Source organism: Heterodontus francisci, chromosome 13, assembly GCF_036365525.1.
Source record: "Heterodontus francisci isolate sHetFra1 chromosome 13, sHetFra1.hap1, whole genome shotgun sequence".
Lineage (NCBI taxonomy): Eukaryota > Metazoa > Chordata > Chondrichthyes > Heterodontiformes > Heterodontidae > Heterodontus > Heterodontus francisci.
The window spans coordinates 2,903,304-2,925,163 of NC_090383.1; the positions used below are offsets into that span (position 1 = coordinate 2,903,304).

Genomic DNA, 21,860 nt, shown 5'->3' on the forward strand with positions numbered 1-21,860 from the left:
TAGAAGCCTATGTTTACAGGAGGTAACAGCACAATATTAACACCTCACGTATCTGCACTACTTAACACACCATAGGAAATCCCCTGCTATTTAAATCAGAGGTCATTGGCAATGTAAAGGAACAAGTCAATCTGATCTAATATCAAAGATCCTTTGAACATAAGTCAAGAAAACCAACAAGAGATTTTATCACATGAAGGATGTGGGGAACAGTGCATGGCCAAGAGAATCCTGTATTACATGAACAGCTTCGACAGGAACAGCTCCGGGGGATGTGTGAGTGGATCAGTTTTTCCTCTTTGAGCTCTCAGTCTCGACAGCAAGCAAGAGTAACACAGGCTAATGTAAATGAAGGCTGCTTCTCCTTTACCCCAATCTCTTGCTGCACCAATGGGAACTTGTGTCAATAAACAAAGGACACAGATTTAAGGTGATTGGCAGAAGAACCAGGGGCGAGATGAGGAAAACATTTTTACACGAGTGGTTAGGATTTGGAATCCGCTGTCTGATAGGGTGATGGATACAGATTCAATAGTCACCTTCAAAAGGGAATTGGTGAAATAGTTGGAGAAATTTGCTGGGAAATAGGGAAAGAGCAGGAAAGAAAGACTAACTGGAGCTCTCTACCAAAGAGAGCCAGCACAGGCACAAATGGGCTGAATGGCCTCCTTCTGTGCAGTATCATTCTATAATTCTAATATATTGACACTCCAGTGCAGTACTGAGGGAGTGCTGCATTGTTGGAGGTGCTGTCTTTTGGATGAGACATTAAATCGAGGTCCTATCTGCTCAGGTGGATGTAAAAGATCTCATGGCCACTATTTTGAAGAAAAGCAGGGGAGTTCTCCCCGGTGTCCTGGTCAATATTTATCCCTCAATCAACATCACACAAACAGATTATCAGGTCACTATCACATTGCTGTTCGTGGGATCTTGCTGTGTACACATTGGCTGCTGTGTTTCCTACATTACAACAGTGACTACACTTCAAAAGTACTTCATTGGCTGGAAAGCACTTTGAGACGTTCGATAGTCAAGAAAGGGGTTATAGAAATGCAAGTCTTTCTTTTTATTTTATATTGCACGCTTTCATGAACCAAGAAGGCGAGTGGCTAACTCCCTGATCACTGTGAATTTCCACCGCTTCACGGAGTTGTTCATCTTCTCACTTGATAGAAGACACTTTGCCTCTACTTGTTATCAATGTGCAGAGGGTGTCACTGACATCTTGGAGTAAGTGATTAAATTTGTGTCCCAGCGCTGCATGGAGTTACAGCAAACACTCTGCTCGGTTCCACACTAATAGAAGCTGCATTCAAGTTTGTTTTGTGGAGTGGATTGTAGCAGGGGGTGAGGGAGGGATTAATATATCCAAAACAGGAGATCTTTCAGAAAGAGAGCTAACAGATATATATGTGAGAAAGACAGAGACCGAGACACAGAGGCAGCGACAGACAAGAGAGACAATGACAGATGGACAGAGAGAGAGACACGCACACACACGGGGGGGGGAAAAGAGTGAGAAAGTGGGGGGGGGGGAAAGTGAGAAAGAGAGAGAGAGACACACACACACACACACACACACAGAGGGGGGGAGAGAGACATGGCGGGGGGGGGGGGGTGGTGGTAGAGAGACAGAGACACACGCACAGAGGGAGAGAGAGAGAGAGACGGAGACACACACACACACACAGAGGGGGAGAGAGAGACACACACAGAGTGGGGGGGGGGGGAGAGAGAGAGAGAGAGAGAAAAAAAGAAAGAGGCAGACAGAGAGAGATCAAATTCAGATCATAAAATTAGATGTAAAATGTGATTTTTCATTGCCAAAGGATTTTCTAGCTGTTTTCTAGTTTGTAAATGGGTCATATTTAAATTTTTTAAAAAGTTTCAAAAACTTTAATTACATGAGCACAAGCCCTATTTACGCCACAATTACTATTTCATATTCATTGGTGTCGATTCTCACCAAAAGTGCTAATATAAACAGTGCGTCAAATAAACTCGGCGAGGTGAATTTTATGCTGCTGTTGTCCTGTTTGTAACTGTAAGAAAAAACTTGCCAATAACAAAAACAGCAGTAGAAGCTGTTAGTTTTTTTTAATGCAAAGAATCTTTAACTAATGCACACTCCATGTAACACTTATAGCAATGACTACAAACATACATTTTCACAACCTTCACATATGGATAGTTTGAAGCAGAGGAAGATGGAGGGATAAAGCATGGAAATGAGGATCAGTTTTAGGATTGCTTTAGCAAAGGACTTGATGAATAAATGACTTCCTTCAGTACGATACGGTGTGAATTACTGTAAACTACTTGTATTTTACATTGGGTTTCAAGGCAGCAGTGAATCTTGTGTCATCTTCAATCTCGAAGGAAAAGGTGTGTCTACGTGAGCACACAATCTCATAGAGCAGGTATAAGCAATCTGACGGGGCACGCTAAACAACACTGTAGTTTGTCAGTTTATTCTGCACTCTGCCCATTTTCAACCATTATAATTCCTCTTGAACAAGCTCTTGACAGCAGTTCAAACTAATCAAACCGGTTTCCTAACATTGCACATAGTCCGAAAACAAAATTTACATTACACTCCCAAACCTAATCACCCCACCCTGCACTTTATCGTTTACTCGTGTTGGTGTTTCTGTGCATTCTGAGCTATAGCACTTACTCAGCATTTAAACTGGACCTTGGCCCTGTCTCTGTCAGCTCACTCCTCCCCCACCCTCCACAAAACTTGCCCTTTAGACTCAAAGCATAGTTACTGCTTCTGACATATTTCTTTCTCAAAAGTAATGTTGCAATTCAAGCCATCACTCATTGCCTCTCCAGTCTAAGCTCAAGGCAGAGAGAGAGACACACAGACAAAGAGAGAGAGACACACACACACACAAAAAGAGACAGAGACACACAGGGAGAGAGTGAGAGAGACACACACACGCACACAGACAGAGACACAAAAAGGGAAGCACAGAGACACACACACACACAGAGACACACACAGACAGAGAGTGACTCAGATAGAGAGACAGACAGATGCAGAGAGAGACACACACTCAGAGAAAAGAGACAGACACATACACACAGACAGAGAGAGAGAGAGACACACACAGAGATAGAGACAGACAGATCCAGAGAGAGACACACTCAGAGAAAGAGAGACACACACACAGAGAGAGAGACACACACACAGAGAGAGAGACACACAGAGTGAGAGCGTGCACAAGAGTGCAACACAGAAATAATACACACACATATTTTCTCAAAAAAAGTGCAAGCAATGTAACACTGTTTTATGAAAGTGGATTTAAGTTGCCACATTGCAAAGACCATTCTCTCATATCAAAATTCAGCTAAATGGTGTCAAACAACTGCCTGAAATGTTACCACATTATTCCAAAACCAGTCCATGAAAACTTTACTGAACTGTAATATTAAATCGTTTTAAACGAAAGTCAAGCGGTTACATTTCCTGCATCTGCCAAAATGAACATGTTCCAGCGAATTCAGCACTGAAAATTAAAGCTGAAAATTGATTCCTGCAGGAAAATAGTGTTTGTCAATACAATACAGAGGCTAATTTTTAAAAAAGAGATACGGGCCTTAAAAAAACTATCTGAAGGTTTATTACATCAAAAACCAGGGCAACCACATGCAAAATTTAGTATCATGTTAAGTTTATTTATACCGACTGTATGGAGATCTTGCAATCAGTGCTTTGATTTGCTATTCTCATATACACAGTTGTTATATTTAACATCTATGGTTACCTCTTTCATTCTCCCTTTCCCTCAGCCAACAGATGTTGGACACCAGTTGTCCATGTATTCCAGTCTCACTAATACCTCATTCAAAAGGACACTGTTACAATGCCAAAGTAATTCTTCCAAAGCTCCATCCAAAATACATTGGTCATTTACTGAAAATTGTGAAAGATATTTTTAAATCTGTCATACACAAAGCATGCACAAACGTTTGCTCACACATTACAGTAAAAATCCTTCAACTGCACACAGGCATTTTTGGACTAGAGTGTTCAGGAACTGATCCCAATATACAACTCAGAAAGGGTAACAATGTCCATGTGTAGATAGGAACAGACATTCCCTTACAGATCACATTCAGTCAGAAACTCTCCTTTATCCCCTTTCTCTTCTGTGAGCAGAACTCCTAGCTGCATTCATACTCACTCCAAATCCTTTCTATTCAGTAACCAGAGAGTAATGAAGACCCACTGTGGAGACTGTTGCTGCAGAACTACATTACTGTGTAAAGCAGCCCAACTCCCAAACAGCTCAAAGACAAACAGCTTCAAAAAGGAGCACTATCTTCATGAGAAAAGTGCTTGCCAAACTTGTTTTGAAAGAGAGAGAAAATGAATCATTTCAATCCTGATATTACATGTATTGACTGCATGTTGGTTATTGAAAAAAAATAGCTTTGCCAAACACTTCCATGAAGAAGGTCTTGCCCCTTTCTGTGGAATTATTACTTTCATGCATCATACAGAAACAGACTAATTCAATTTATTACTCTCCAAAAATAGAAAAAAATTACCTCCCGAATAGAGCACAATACCAATTTTTTGGGAATGCACTCCACCTCATTGTGTATGCTGCCTTTGGAAACTGTAACTAGTGTTAATCAGCAAGTTATATATAATTAATATTCACTTACAGTAACCAGAAGACCAAATTTTTAAAAAATGTCCAAAATCTGATCAGCTTGGCTAACCACAACTTCAGATTTTAAATTGCCCTTAGCAATGTGATTATCACCAGTGAACAGTGAAATCCCACAGTATTCAAACAAATCACTGTTTTTTCAACATGACTCCAATGAATGACAAGTTGCGTAAAATACTAGTGAGACAGAACCCTCTGCCCTCGATGTGAAACTGGAGAGCTGCCTGCTTTCCACCCCCCGGGTTCTACAGAGCAGTTTGTTGGTTTGTACAATACTAGCGATCTACTACTGTGAACATTACTTAAAGACCCTGATGTGTGGACTTTGATAATTAAAGAGCTCAAAGTCTTCGATTTTTTTTTAAATGTGCTAGCTTACCAGCAGCTAATTACTGACAATTGTCTTCTGAAAGACCAGTCATTGTAAAAGTGCATTTCACTGGCTTGTTTATTTAACATACACTCTTCAATGCATTTTCACAAATGTTAAATCTGTTCTGTTTACTGTGTTCCTTTATTAGCTATATAACAATCTTTGCTTTTAGAAAGGTTGTAATAAAGAACGTGCCCTAAGCTTCAGACTAGCAGCGATCAGCCAGAGCCCTTCTAGAAATGAAATATTGCTGATCTTACCAAACACTTTGCTATTCAAGGCCAGTTAAAAGCGAAACATGTCACATGCGAAACCACTTCAGCTCCATGATGTCAATGGACAGATCTCTCCGCTTTACTCAAAGTTTGCAGACTCACTAACCACTAGTTCCCAAGTATTATGCAATGGTGAATCCCACAGTGATTTACAAAGCAGCCTTAATTCATAGGTACTGCCCATAAAAGCTGACGTGAAACACAGTACTTTATACTGCTCCTCTGATGTCAGAATCCCGCCCCTTTCCTAATCCTTCAGCAGCTGGAAACAGCAAAACTCATACATGCCCTTGCTCAGACTCGCTTATCCAATCAAACGTAGGATACTTACTGGGCTCCAGCCTCTCGTGTCTGATCCATGTGCTTTTATGTCTCAGGGGAGTACATATGCTAATATACTGTAAATCAGCTGTAGTACACTGTGAAGCTGTAACATCATGTCCCACTAAAGGAATAATGGATAATCAAAGTAGCAAAGAAAAGACAATAAGGAACCAATTCTAAAGCGAGTAGAAAACTGGACTGCACAGAGAGAGATGGAAACTATCTGATCAATTTCAGTTATTTACGAAAAGTGGCCACATTCAAACTCTTCAACAACTTCTACTCAAGCACCTTCCTTTGGCAATACACAAACTTGAGAGAAGAAAGGCTGTAGGTTATAGTATTGCAGCCATTTGAAGCATTGTAAAATCATCCATAATTTTTGACTGGTGAAAAACTAATAACTGTTTTACTACATTAAAAGGTGCTACATAAATTGCAAATTGTTGTCTTGTTGTTGAGAGGTGTTGGGCTTAGTTGGGTTTGTATTAGGAGCATTGTTGGGTGTTCTCGAGAAAGTCTTCGACTTCGGTAAAGGTTAACTAACAACTCTATTATTTACAGTTACTGTATACACTCTCCACAAGCCAGCTATGTCAGCATCCTTCGTGTCGCTATACCTTCTTCTCCTCAAGCCTATCTCATGTGACTGTTACATCATCACTCATACAGTGGGAGGGGTCTCTCACTGTCTTTGGTATTAACCCTTTACATCCTTATACTACATCATCCCCCAAGTTTTTATCCAACATTTTTCCCAAACATATATACATTTATGACTTCTCTACTACTCTCTTCCCCTGCCCCAAAAGTCTCTGATTTTATGTAATTCCTTTTTTCAAAAAGGGAGACAGAAAGCAGGAAACTACAGGCCAGTTAGCTTAACATCGATCAAAGGGAAAATTTTAGAAGCTATTATTAAAGATGTTATAGCAGGGCACCTTCCAAACCCGCGACCTCTACCAACTAGAATGACAAGGGCAGCAGATGCATGGGAACACCACCACCTGCAAGTTCCCCTCCAAGTCACACACCATCCTGACTTGGAACTATATCACAGTTCCTTCACTGTCGCTGGGTCAAAATCCTGGAACTCCCTTCCTAACAGCACTGTGGGTGTACCTACCCCAAATGGACTGCAGCGGTTCAAGTAGGCAGCTCACCACCACCTTCTCAAGGGCAATTAGAGATGGGCAATAAATGCTGGCCTGGCCAGCGACGCCCACATCTCATGAATGAATAAAAAAACATAGAAAAATTCAAGATAATCAGGCAGAGTCAACATGGTTTTGTGAAAAGGAAATCATGTTTAACCATTCATTGGAGCTCTTTGAAGAAATAATGTGTACTGCGGATAAAGGGGAACCGGTGGATGTACTGTACTTAGATTTCCAGAAGGCATTTGATAAGGTGCCACATCAAAGGTTATTGCGGAAAATAAAAGCTCATGGTGTAGGGGGTAACATTGGCATGGATAGAAGATTGGCAAGCTAACAGGAAATGGAGAATAGGTATAAATGGGTCATTTTGTGCTTGGCAAGATGTAACGAGTGGTGTGCTGCAAGGATCAGTGATGGGGCCTCAACTTTTTACAATTTATAATAAATGATTTGGATGAAGGGACTGAAGGTATGGTTGCTAAATTTGCTGATGACACAAAGATAGGTAGGAAAGTAAGTTGTGAAGAAGATATATAGGAGGCTACAAAGGGATATAGATAGGTTGAGTGAGTGGGCAAAGATCTGACAAATGGAGTATAATGTGGGAAAATGTGAAATTGTCCATTTTGGCAGGAAGAATAAAAAAGTATATTATTGAAATGTTGAGAGATTGCAGAGCTCTGAGATGCAGAGGGATCTGGATGTCCTAGTACATGAATCACAAAAGGTTATTGTGTAGGTTCAGCAAGTATTTAGGAAAGCTAATAGAATGTTATTGTTTATTGCGAGGGGACTTGAATACATAGTGGTAATGTCACTGGGCTAGCAATGCAGAGACCCAGGCTAGTACTCTGGGTTCATGGGTTCAAATCTCACCATGGCATTTGGTGAAATTTGAATTCAATTAATAAATCTGGAATTGAAAAGTGACTATGAAACCCATCTGGTTCACTAAAGTCCTCAACTGGTCTGGCCTACATGTGACTCCAGACCCACAGCAATGTGGTTCACTCTTAAATGCCTTCTGAAATGGCCTAGCCACTCAGAGGGCAATTAGGGATGGGCAATAAATGCTGGCCCAGCCAGTGATGCCCACATCGCATGAATGAATTTGAAAAAAATCATTGAAGGTGATAGGGAAGGTTGAGAAAGTTAATAAAGCATACAGGATCCTGGGCTTTATAAATAGAGGCATAGAGTACAAAAGCAGTTAAGTTATGGGGGCGGTGCAGTGGTTAGCACCGCAGCCTCACAGCTCCAGCGACCCAGGTTCAGTTCTGGGTACTGCCTGTGCAGAGTTTGCAAGTTCTCCCTGTGTCTGCGTGGGTTTTCGCTGGGTGCTCTGGTTTCCTCCCACAGCCAAAGACTTGCAGGTGATAGGTAAATTGGCCATTATAAATTGCCCCTAGTATAGGTAGGTGGTAGGGAAATATAGGGACAGGTGGGGATGTGGTAGGAATATGGAATTAGTGTTCTTTTTTCTTTCTTCTTTTGGGCCTCCTTATCTCGAGAGACAATGGATACACGCCTGGAGGTGGTCAGTGGTTTGTGAAGCAGCGCCTGGAGTGGCTATAAAGGCCAATTCTAGAGTGACAGACACTTCCACAGGTGCTGCAGAGAAATTTGTTTGTCGGGGCTGTTGCACAGTTGGCTCTCCCCTTGCGCCTCTGTCTTTTTTCCTGCCAACTACTAAGTCTCTTCGACTCGCCACAATTTAGCCCTGTCTTTATGGCTGCCCGCCAGCTCTGGCGAACGCTGGCAACTGACTCCCACGACTTGTGATCAATGTCACAGGACTTCATGTCGCGTTTGCAGACGTCTTTAAAGCGGAGACGTGGACGGCCGGTGGGTCTGATACCAGTGGCGAGCTCGCTGTACAATGTGTCTTTGGGGATCCTGCCATCTTCCATGCGGCTCACATGGCCAAGCCATCTCAAGCGCCAGTGACTCAGTAGTGTGTACAAGCTGGGGATATTGGCCGCCTCGAGGGCTTCTGTGTTGGAGATACGGTCCTGCCACCTGATGCCAAGTATTCTCCGGAGGCAGCGAAGATGGAATGAATTGAGATGTCGTTCTTGGCTGACATACGTTGTCCAGGCCTCGCTGCCATAGAGCAAGGTACTGAGGACACAGGCTTGATACACTCGGACTTTTGTGTTCCGTGTCAGTGCGCCATTTTCCCACACTCTCTTGGCCAGTCTGGACATAGCAGAGTAAGCCTTTCCCATGCGCTTGTTGATTTCTGCATCAAGAGACAGGTTACTGGTGATAGTTGAGCCTAGGTAGGTGAACTCTTGAACCACTTCCAGAGCGTGGTCGCCAATATTGATGGATGGAGCATTTCTGACGTCCTGCCCCATGATGTTCGTTTTCTTGAGGCTGATGGTTAGGCCAAATTCATTGCAGGCAGCCGCAAACCTGTCGATGAGACTCTGCAGGCACTCTTCAGTGTGAGATGTTAAAGCAGCATCGTCAGCAAAGAGGAGTTCCCTGATGAGGACTTTCCGTACTTTGGTCTTCGCTCTTAGACGGGCAAGGTTGAACAACCTGCCCCCTGATCTTGTGTGGAGGAAAATTCCTTCTTCAGAGGACTTGAACGCATGTGAAAGCAGCAGGGAGAAGAAAATCCCAAAAAGTGTGGGTGCGAGAACGCAGCCCTGTTTCACACCACTCAGGATAGGAAAGGGCTCTGATGAGGAGCCACCATGTTGAATTGTGCCTTTCATATTGTCATGGAATGAGGTGATGATACTTAGTAGCTTTGGTGGACATCCAATCTTTTCTAGTAGTCTGAAGAGATCACGTCTGCTGACGAGGTCAAAGGCTTTGGTGAGATCAATGAAAGCAATGTAGAGGGGCATCTGTTGTTCGCGGCATTTCTCCTGTATCTGACGAAGGGAGAACAGCATGTCAACGGTCAATCTCTCTGCATGAAAGCCACACTGTGCCTCAGGGTAGACGTGCTCGACCAGCTTCTGGAGCCTGTTTAGAGCGACTCGAGCAAAGACTTTCCCCACTATGCTGAGCAGGGAGATTCCACGGTAGTTGTTGCAGTCACCGTGGTCACCTTTGTTTTTATAGAGGGTGATGATATTGGCATCGCGCATGTCCTGGGGTACTGCTCCCTCGTCCCAGCACAGGCATAGCAGTTCATGTAGTGCTGAGAGTATAGCAGGCTTGGCACTCTTGATTATTTCAGGGGTAATTCTGTCCTTCCCAGGGGCTTTTCCACTGGCTAGAGAATCAATGGCATCACTGAGTTCCGATTTGGTTGGATGTATGTCCAGCTCATCCATGACTGGTAGAGGCTGGGCTGCATTGAGGGCAGTCTCAGTGACAACATTCTCCCTGGAGTACAGTTCTAGGTAGTGCTCAACCCAGTGGTCCAGCTGTTTGTGTTGGTCAGTGATTTTGTCCCCTGATTTAGATTTGAGGGGGGCGATCTTCTTGATGGTTGGCCCAAGAGCTCTCTTCATGCCATCATACATTCCTCTGATGTTTCCGGTGTCTGAGGCCAGCTGAATATGACTGCATAGGTGTTGCCAGCAGTCGTTTGCGCAGCGCCTGGCTGTTGTTTGTGCAGTGCTTCTGGCTGCTTTAAGTGCTATGGATGTTAACTCGCTGGGGGCTTTCTTGTAGTTCAACAGTGAATTAATGTAGGATTAGTATAAATGGGTGGTTGTTGGTCGGCACAGACTCGGTGGGCCGAAGAGCCTGTTTCAATGCTGTATCTCTCTATGACTCTCTATGACTCCAATACCGTGACACTAGCCCATGTGCCAAACTTAACATTCGTGAGGTGTCTATTTACATAGATGTCTGCTGTCCAGAAATCTTAGTCTGGATTCCTGATTTCTCCCAAAATTCTCCTGGTTCTTTCGCTCGTGTGTATTGCTGTACCTGATCCAGTGCTGTTTTCGTGAAGATCTTCTGCTTCGTACCTTTAAACGAAGAAATGTTGCTCTGGCACACCTTCCCATAGTTTTTCCACAATTAAACCACTCAGCTTTACTTGCTGGGCACTGCTCTCATCTGTGGGTCTTCTTGGCTCCACAACATAGACAAGGTTTTCCTATTTCATGCAACTTCTCACCTGGATGTTTTTTCTCTTCCTCAAAGTGTTTTCCTGGCTTTGGCTTAACCAATTGGACGGGCATTGGACTCCTTCTCATCCACAGCTTGTCTTCAGCTTGTAGGATGTCCTCATTCTGTGTGAACTTCAGCCTGTTTTACAATGTGAATGGCCTTTTCCAGTGTGAGGTCTTCCTTAGATTGCAGCAGGTCCGACAAGGATTCATCTGCTATGCCGATGACTATCATGTCTCTGATTAGTTCTGCCTTTAATTCACCATATTCACAACCTTCTGTCAATCTATACAGATAATTAATATAGGAGTCTACAGCCTTTGTGCAGGTAAGTAGTTTTCTTACTGTACCGGGCCAGTCTTTATCTTTAAATTTCTCTGTTGTTCACCAGGTGTTTCTTCCAAAGTTAAGGAGATTTTCAAATTCTCCTGGTCGCTTTCACTGCTGCCACCATATTGGGTTTAGTTGCATTTGTATTGTAGCATTGTCAGGCGTTTTACAGAAAGTTAACCTTTACTGGAGCCCAAGATTAACAACTCTATTATTTACAGTTACTATATACACTCTCCAAAAGCCACCGAAGCTAGCATCCTTCATGCTGCTATACCTTCTTCTACTCAAGCCTATCTCATGTGACTGTTACATCATTGTTCATACAGTGGGAGGGGACTCTCTCTCTCTCTCTCTGTCTTCAGTATTAACCCATTACAAACTTATACGACAAGAGGGGCTTTCCAAACCATCACTGATCTGCTGCAGTCTGCTGTCCAGCAGATGAGGGAGTGTGCTGGGATCCATCCCCATGGGAGAGGCAGTGAATTTCAGCACCTCAACCAACACCAACCACACTTTGAGTTGAAGATTGCAGCCAGATCCTCTTGGGCTCAAGCTCTCCAAGGCTCCTCACACGAGTAACAGTTGCCTTCCACCAGGATCACTTGAATCGCTGGGGCAGCAACTTGACTGAGTAATAGAAATAGCAAACTTCTTGGGACTAATTGGGTAGCTCTACCAAAGAGCCTGCACAGGTACAATGGGCCAAATGGCCTCCTTCTGTGCTGTATAATTTATGATTGTTATTCTGTGTGAACACTGGGCTTCTTAATTCTTTGAAGATTTGAAAACAGTGAAAGATCCTTGCTTTCCTTTGCGGAGCTGCTCCTGAATTAACACCGTTTTTACTTGATGAGTACAGGAGTTTCTCTCTTTCTCCCCCTCCCTCATAAAAGTTACTGGGTAGTAACTCCTCCGTATATCTTTGAAAATTAAGACTTTTTGGGAACACTAATATTTGTCAGTGGGTACAAATGAGACGACCAATTTACACTCAGGCCTCTGTCTTCCAGTAAGTTTCACTGGAGCATGCATGTAGACTGCAGATATTCAGAGTTGCTAGGTCCCTCTCTGTCTCTTCTAATGCAGTAGGTTCCAGAGGAGAAAAAAAATGAAACATCTCCTTTCTTTTCCAAGGCTCGAGCCTGTCAAAGAGTCTTTGTAATCATCCATTAAGAGGGAAGCTAGCACAGAGAGGCTCATTCGACAATTCCCCTCTCTGTGGAGGTTTCGGAGCAGCTGTTAACTGGGACCATTATTGTGTTTGGTTCCTCATCCATGCCTTTGTTACCTCTAGACTTGACTATTGCAATGCACTCCTGCCTGACCTTCCACATTCTACCCTCCAAAAATCTGCTACCTATGTCCTAACTCACACCAAGTCCCATTCACCCATCGTTTCTGTGCTTGCCCGCCTACACTGGCTCCCGGTTAAGCAACACCTCGATTTTAAAATTCTCATCCTGGTTTTCAAATCTCTCAATGGCCTCGCCCCTCCCTATCTGTTCAAACTGCCCCAGCCACAGAACCCTTCGAGATCTCAGCACTCCTCTAATTCTGGCCTCTTGAGCATCCCCTGATTTTAATCACTCCACTATTGGTGGCTGTGCCTTCAGTTGCCTGAGCCCTAAGCTCTGGAATTCCCTCTTTAAACCTTTCCACCTCTCTTTCCTCCTTTTAAGATGCTCCATAAAACCTACCTCTTTGACCAAGCTTTTAGTCACCTGTCCCGCATATCTCCTCATGTGGCTCGGTGTCAAATTTTGTTCCTGCAAAGCCCCTTGGGATGTTTTATTACGTTAATGGTGCTATATAAATACAAGTTGTTGTTATTAATTGGGAAGCGGTTATGCGAGTCTTGAGCAACAGCTACATTCGTGAGGACTGGGGAGGGTGCTGGGGTTGGGGCAGCGGGGGAGGGGGTCATTCTTATGCTGCTCTCTTGAACTTCCCTTTGGGAATAGAAGGAAGGGAAAGAAAAAGAAAGAGAGAGGAGGAAGATTCCAAAAAAGAACTGAAACCTACAGACTCCCAACTGGTAGGTAGCTCTAAATATAGATTCTAGTCAACAACAGGAAATATCTCCCACACCAAAAAAAGCAGCATGCAAACTCACCAATCTCTCAAAGCACTGACAACAATCTTGCTCCAAAGACTTTTCAGTCCAATATCCTGCTAGCTGCCTGGCTCATTGGTTCCTCTTTTTCTAAGCGGTTTTAAATACTTTTCTAAAAGTATAACTTATAAAGCAAACTAACTAAAGCTGATCCCATACCAACAAGAACATGTCTTAGTTTTCAGGTGTAATTTGCCCCTGGTTTTTAAATTGAACCAATTTGAAGCGATACAGTATCACTTTCAGCTAGAAATAAACCAATTTCATGCACTCAGGTTTAGATAAAGTACATGGTTTTCTAAATAACCAAGCAACGAAAGCGTAAGTAAGGAGATTATTGCACAAAACAAGAAGTAACAATTTCAGTGTACACTTGAGTGAGAAAGTTTACAGTGTTTTGCTCTCAATGGGGTCGATCTCTTGTACAATGTGTAAACCGGGGCGGAGGAGAGAGCAAGTCAGCAACCCTCTTTACATCTCTCCCCATTTTTACTTTTGCGTTTAATGTAAATAGTTCGTTTTACACCAAACTCCACGATTTAGCCTAGTATCTTAATTAAAACAAAACTACAAGACGAAGCCTCAATGCCAACAAATGAGAGGGGCTCACCCAGACTCACTCACGATAATGCCCCAACTTTGGGCAGATTGTTTTGTTGTCACTTTTGATACTTTCTCAGACACGATCTCCTGTAATTAAATTTACATCTATCGCAATTTCCACAATTCACATTTGGTATCAGCAAAGAAAGACAGACTTGCATTTTTATAAAGACTTGCATGACCTCAGGATCCAAAGTGCTTTATATTCACTGAGGTTCTGTTGTGGCAGACACGATGGGCCAAATGACCTCCTTCTGTGCTGTAAATGTCCTACGTTTCTCTGAAATGTAGTCACTATTGTACTGTTGGAAACGCTGCAACCCAGTTGTGCACAGCAAGATCCCAAAATCAGCACTGCTATAATGACTAGATAATCTGTTTTTAGTGATCCTGGTTGAGAGACAAATATTGGCACCAGGACATTGGGGAGAACTCCCCTGCTCTTCTTCACATAGTGCCATGGAATCTTTTACATCCACCTGAGGGGCTAGACGGGTATTACTAGACGGGTATTACTAGACGGCCTCCTCCGGTGCTGAAGTGCCTGTCCACGGCTGGAAGATTTACAGAAGATTAAAGAATTTAAACACTGATACTGCATTTTATTCTCCAGTTATAAATGGCATGCTGCCACTTTCATAGGAGGCAAACTATTTGGTAAACTATAATTGTGGTCACTTGTGGGTCCCATCACCTGAATGAATTAGAATTTAAAACCTATTCCCGTATAAACACAAATCTTGAAGCGTTTAAGTGGTTAAATCAGTTCTTAAAACATTCAAACCCATTTCAGCTGCAGCAATGAATCCAGGAAAAGTTGGTAATCTAGGCAACAGCAATACAGTCCATTTGCTTTTTTTAATGAATTGTTTAAAAAGCTAATGGCAGATATTACTAAAGTAAACCTTTACCGGAGACATAAACACTAATGATGGTTAGAAAGGAAGGTTAAAAGGAACGCAGATACTCCAGAATCAGATCTTACACTGGCTTTATGTAGGAAACATTGCACCAAATTCAAACAGGACAGAAGGGAACGAGAGAGAATTTTGCAAATGTACATTTGACAGTGGCCTCCCCCAGCCCCTCTCCCCTCCTCCACCTGCATTCGCAGAGGTCATCACTGGCCCAAAGATTGCTGGGTCCTGATGGTGTTGGAACTGGAGTATTAAGTAGGCATGAGGCGACCACTCTCCACAGATATTGTGGTGCATCTCAATAGATAGGAAAAGCAGAGTCTGCGCCAATTCATGATAAACAGCCCATGTGTGAGGTTGCGGTCAATTGCTGCTCAGCATGACTAATATAGCCATCTCTACTTCAGAGGACAGGATAGATAAAGGAACAAGAGGAGGCCATTTAGTCCCTCAAACCTGTACCACCATTCAATTAGCTCATGGCTGATCTGTATATTAACTCCATTTACCCGCTTTGATCCTGTAATCCACAATTCGTCTTTTGCAACAGAAACCTATCAATCTCAGTTTTGAGATTTCCAATTGACCCCCAGCCTCAACAGCTTTTTGGGTGGGAGGGAGAGTTCCAGATTTCCACTCCCCTTTATGTGAAGAAGTGCTTCCTTACATCATTCTTGTGGCTAACAAAACAAGTTAAGGATTGCATTAGGTCAAAGGAAGTGACTTATAAGGTCACCAGAAAAAAGTGATAAGCCCGAGGATTGGGAGCAATTTAGAATCCAACAAAGGAGGACCAAGAAACTGATAAAGAAAGGGAAAATAGATTATAAATGCAAGATAGCGAGAAACATAATGGTGGACTGTAAAAACTTCTTTAGCTATGTGAAAGGAAACGGATTAGCAAGGATGAATATGGGTCCATTACAGGTGGAGACAGGAGAGTTTGTGGTGGAGAATGAGGAAGTGGTGGAGAGACCAAACAATTACTTTGTGTTTGTCTTCACAGTGAAAGACACAGAAAATCTCCCAGATATACTTGGGAACCAAGGGACTTGTAAAAATGAGGAACTGAGAGTAATTAGTATCAATAAAGAGACAGTACTCGAAAAATTAACTGGATTGAAAGTTGATAAATTCCCTGGACCAGATGAGCTACATCCCAGAGTATTGAAGGAGGTGGCTATAGAGATAGTGGATGCATTGGTGGTTGTCTTTCAAAATTCTATAGATTCTGTAAGGGTTCCTGCAGACTGGAAAGTAGCAAATATAACCCCAATATTTAAGAAGGGAGCGAGAGAGAAAATGAAGAACTACAGACCTGTTAGTTTGACATCAGTAGTCAGTGAAATGTTAGAATTTATTACAAAGGTTGTGATAACTGGACACTTGGAAAATATGATTGGGCAGAGTCAACATGGATTTATGAAAGGGAAATTATGTTTGACAAACCTGTTGGAGTTTTTTTGAGGAGGTTACTTGTAGCATAGATAAAGGAGAACCAGTGGTTGTGGTGTATTTGGGTTTTCAGAAGGCTTTTGATAAGGTCCCACACAGGAGGTTAGTGAACAAAATTAGAGCACGTGGGATTGGGGGTAATATACTGAAATGGATTGAGAATTAGTTAACAGACAGAAAGAAGAGTGTAGGAATAAACGGGTCATTCTCAGGATGGCAGGCTGTTACTAGTGGGGTACCGCAAGGATCAGTGCTGGGGCCACAGCTGTTTACAATCTATATAAATGATTTGGATGTGGGGACCAAATGTAATATTTCCAAATTTGTTGATGAAACAAAACTAGGGAATGTAAATTGTGAGGAGGATGCAAGGAGGCTTCAAGGGGATTTGGACAGGCTAAGTGAATGGGCAAGAACATGGCAGATGGAATATAATGTGAATAAATGTGAGGTGATCCACTTTGGTAGAAAAAACAGAAAGACAGAGTATTTCTTAAATGGTAAGAGGTTGGGAAGTGTTGATGTCCAAAAAGACCTGGGTGTCCTTGTTCATGAGTCACTAAAAACTAGTATGTGAGTGCAGCAAGCAATTAAGAAGACAAATGGTATGTTGGCCTTCATTGCAAGGGGATTTGAGTACAGGAGTAAAGATGTCTTGCTGCAATTGTATAGAGCCTTGGTGAGACTGCACCTGGAGTATTGTGTACAGTTTTGGTCTCCTTATCTAAGGAAGGATATACTTGCCATCGAGGGAGTGCAGTGGAGGTTCACCAGACTAATCCCTGGGATGGTGGGATTGTCTTATAAGAGATTGTAGAAACTGGACCTGTATTCTCTGGAGTTTTGCAGAATGAGAGGTGATCTCATTGAAATGTGCAAAATTCTTACAGGGTCTGACAGGGTAGATGTGGATAGGATATTTCCTCCGGGTGTTGAGTCTAGAACAAGGGGACACAGTCTCAGAATAAGGGGCAGGCCATTAAAGACTGAGATGAGGAGGAATTTATTTACTCAGAGAGTGCTGAATCTTTGGAATTCTCTACCCCAGAGGGCTATGGAAGCTAACATTCACTGCCTCTCCCATGGAGCTGGGTCCCAGCATTCTCACTCATCTGCTCGACAGACTGCAGGAGGTCAGTGACACTTTGGAAAGCCCCTCTCAACAACAAGACAACAATTTGCATTTCTATAGCACCTTTAATGCAGTAAACAGCATCAGGCACTTCAGAGGGGCAATTATCAAACAAAATATGACAGACACATAAGGAGATTTTAGGACACATGACCCAAAGTTTGGTTAAAGAGGTGGAGTTTAAAGGAGCATCAGAGATAGATTCTTGATAGACAAGGGAGTCTAGTGTTATAGGGGCCAGACAGGACAGTGGTGAGGCCATATTCAGATCAGCCATGGTAGAGCAGGCTTTTGTGAGGGACCAAATGGCCTATTCCTGCTCCTAATTAGGAGAGAGGTGGAGAGGTTTAGGGAGGGAATTCCAGAGCTTATGGCCCATGCAGCTGAAGACACGGCCACCAATGGTGCAGTGATTAAAATCGGGGATGAGCAAAGGGCAGAATTGGAGCAGCACAGAGATCTGGGAAGGTTGTAGGACTAGAGGATGTTACAGAGATAGGGAGGGACGAGGCCATGGCAGGATTTGAACAAAAGGTTGAGGATTTTAAAATCTACGCATTTCCAGACTGGGATCCAATGTAGGTCTGCAAGCACAGGGTGATAGGTGAATGGGCACTGGTGCGAGTTAGGGTACAAACAGCAAAGTTTTGGATGAATTTAAGTTTATGGAGGGTGAAAGGTGAGAGACCGACCAAGAGCATGTGGAATGGTCAAGTGTAGCGGTAACATAGGCCTTGATGAGAGTTTCAGCAACTCGGTTAATCTGTCCAAGGGGGCAGTCAGAAACTTGCATGGCTGTCACTTGAGCTTCTAGCAAAGCTGTAAAAGGCTGCTGACCATTGATTTCTGTTCCATGGGCCGAGAGAATTATTTGTTTCATAGTCCTGTTGTGACATTTATTCATGGCCAACAGATTCACTTTTTATTTCTCTACTTCCTGAAAACGCTAGCTCCTTCTGAGGTACAGCTCTATGAGCACCGAAGCCCAGGAATACCTCATTAAAGTGGTCGTCCTGCATGTGTAGGCTTTGACAGAAAGTATCCAACACTGACTGGGGGGAGGGGAGTGAAGAGCAACACCAAAGCCTTGTCTAAATCAGTCACTAAACAATTCATAGAATCATACAACGTTTACAGCACCGAAGGAGGCCATTCGACCCATCGTGCACATGCCTGCTCTCTGCAAGAGCAACTCAACTAGTGCCACTCCCCTGCCTTTTCCCAGTAGCCCTATAATTTTTTTTTTCCATTCAGAAAATTACCCAATTATCCAATACCCTTTTGAAAGCCACAATTGAACCTGCCTCCACCACACTCTCAGGTAGTGCATTCCAGATCCTAACCACTCTCTGCAAAAAGTGTTTTTCCTCATGTTGCCTTGGGTTCTTTTGCCATTCACCTTAAAATCGGTGTCCTCTGGTTCTCAACCCTTCCACCAATGGGGACAGTTTCTCTCTATCTACTCTGTCCAGACCCCTCCTGATTGTGAACACCTTCATCAAATCTCCTCTTAATCTTCTCCCCTAAACAGCCACAGCTTCACCAAGCTATCCACTTAACTGAAGTTCCTCATCCATGGAACTATTCCCGTGAATCTTTTCTGCACTCTCTCCAATGCCTTTACATCCTTCTTCAAGTGCGGTTCCCAGAATTGGTCACAATACTCCAGTTGAGGTTGAACCAGTGTTTTATAAAGGTTCAATGCCCTTACTCACTGCATCATTGGGAAAATCTCATCTTTTACTTTGTATTTCAAAAGGAAAGGCATCTCGTTAAAAATAAATCCTCGGTGAAGATGTACTTAAAAAGTGTCAGAACAGAGAGTGCTAACAAAATCTCACAAAAAAAATGTAAAATGTCAAAAAGGACCTTCACAACAATTTCAAATCCAATTAACTCAGTCATCTACAGAATGCAGGGAGTGTTAAGTTTAGTTTAGTTTAGTGATACAGCACTGAAACAGGCCCTTCGGCCCACCGTGTCTGTGCCGACCATCAACCACCCATTTATACTAATCCTACACTAATTCCATATTCCTACCACATCCCCACCTGTCCCTATATTTCCCTACCACCTACCTATACTAGGGGCAATTTATAATGGCCAATTTACCTACCAACCTGCAAGTCTTTGGCATGTGGGAGGAAACCGGAGCACCCGGAGGAAACCCACGCAGACACAGGGAGAACTTGCAAACTCCACACAGGCAGTACCCAGAATCGAACCCGGGTCGCTGGAGCTGTGAGGCTGCGGTGCTAACCACTGCGCCACTGTGACTGAGTACAAAAGGAGTCAACCAATCTGTCTGAAACAACAACTTGCATTTATATAGTGACTTTAACATAGTAGTGTCCCAAGGTGCTTCACAGGTGTGTTATCAAAATTTGAGGTTTAGAGAGGGAACTCCAGAGATTAGGACCCAGCTACCAATGGTAGAGAGTAATTCAAATCAGTGAAGAACAAGTGGTGAAAACACCAAAGAAATTTTTTTACAGGAAGTCCCAAGAGGTCCCACCAAAGTCAGTGAAGACAAAGCAGCCCACCTGATCAGCAGTACATCCACCACCTTAAACATTCACTCCCTCCATCACCAGCACACAGTGGCAGATGCATTGCAGCAACTCGCCAAGCCTCCTTCGACAGCACCTTCCAAGCCCACAACCTCTAACACCTAGAAGGACAAGAGCAGCAGACACATGGGAACACCACCACCTGAAAGTTTCCTTCCAAATCACACATCATCCTGACTTGGAACTATATCAGTCAAAATCCTGGAACTCTCTTCCTAACAGCACTGTGGGTGTACCTACCCCACGTGGACTGCAGTGGTTCAAGAAGGCAGCTCACCACCACCTTCTCAAGGGCAATTAGGGATGGGCAATAAATGCTGGCCTGGCCAGTGACGCCCACATCCCATGAATGATTATTTTGAAATCTGCACGTCAAGTCATTTTACTCTGTCCTGGCAGATTTTCCTCTGCCTTCCTGAGATAGCAAATGGAAATCTGAAACGCAAATGTCTGTCAAGACTGGAATTTGGACTCTGCTTTCTGAGTGCAATCCAAAGCTCTCCTGCTTTACCGCAATAAACCCATCCTCGGAGAGTGACAGTGGGGGGGCGGGGGGAATAAAATAAGGGAAAACAAAGGAGAAATTGAAATTGGTTTTGACATGCAGCTCTTTTCAAATGCAAAATGTCTCTTCACAGAAAGAGGTGACTGTACATTGTTGCAGATTTCATGCTTTCACACAACACAGTTGGAAGCTTCGTGGCAGTTTTCACTGCTGGTCAACAGTTAACTCCTAGCTAATGAAACACAGCACAACAGCAGCTGCTTGAATGTGTGCCAAACTGCATCTGGCCCTCATCTATCTTTCAGCCATCTACATTTACCTCAAAATGTACAAAAGCAGGCGCTTAGCTCCCAGCAACTACCGAAACACATCAGCCTTTGTCTAATCAATCTGGTTCAGAGATTTGAAGCAATTTATTTTACAATTTGCTCAATGTCATATAGTGGTAGCATTATGAGAAGAAAGAAGGAGGGGAAGTGTGAAAAAGAAAAACTCTTCTATTTCAACCCCCCCCCCCACCCCCAACTCTCTCAAAATCAATGTCAGCAGACCATTTAAACATCTCTGTGTTCAACGGTCGTGCGTTCAAGGGTTTTCCACTAGAAACAGAGAGAGGTCCCTACAGTATTTAGGGAGGGGGTGAAGTGTGGGGGGGGGGAGAAAGAGAGAGGGGGATATTGGTTCTATTTTCTCTTAATACAGAAGACAACAGCCACCATCTTCTTCCCGTTCCTGGTATTTTACAATGTTTTCCCTCTCCGTAACATTTCTTATGCCCAGGAGGAGGTCATTATTTAGCACAAGTGTCCATATGTGCCCATTGCTCAAATATTAGCAGTCAGGACCCCTGCTCTGGTATACATCATTAGATATGAGTGCTGGATTCCCCCTGGGAATTCACTGACCATGTTGTACAGCACTGCACATTACATACTCCACCTCGCAAAATGATGGTGCTTGCAAACTGTATCTGTACAACTGATAAAAAGCTTTAAAATATGTTCATGGAACGGGGAGAAAAAATCCTCAAAATTAACCATCATGAAGTGAAGGATTACTGACTGGCAACATTTATACCAATACTTGTTAAATATAATTTATATTTAATTTGAATACAGCTGAACATAGGAACAGGAGGAGGCTATTCAGCCCCTCGATCTTGTTCCACCATTCACAGGATCATAGAATGGTTGCAGCACAGAAGGTGGTCATTCGGCCCATCGTGTCTGTGCTGGCTCTCTGCTTGAGCAACTCATCTAGCCCCACTCACCAGCCTTTTCCCCCGTAGCTCTACAAATTTTTTTCTCTTCAGATAAT

At 43.2% G+C, this 21,860-nt stretch overlaps 1 protein-coding gene across 5 annotated transcripts in view; it reads right to left on the bottom strand.

Moving 5' to 3' along the window:
• LOC137376181 (SERTA domain-containing protein 2-like) overlaps positions 1–21,860 on the bottom strand; it is a 77,373-nt gene that overhangs the window by 32,600 nt on the left and 22,913 nt on the right. Inside the window, exon 1 of one of the 5 annotated variants that reach the window (XM_068044253.1) lies at positions 5,328–5,508. The exons of 3 other annotated variants lie outside the window; for them this stretch is intronic. The gene's annotated coding sequence lies outside the window, so the exon portion shown is untranslated. Of the gene's footprint in view, positions 1–4,686; positions 4,746–5,327; positions 5,509–21,860 lie in introns of those variants that run through there. One more of the 5 variants, XM_068044257.1, reaches the window with a different exon arrangement.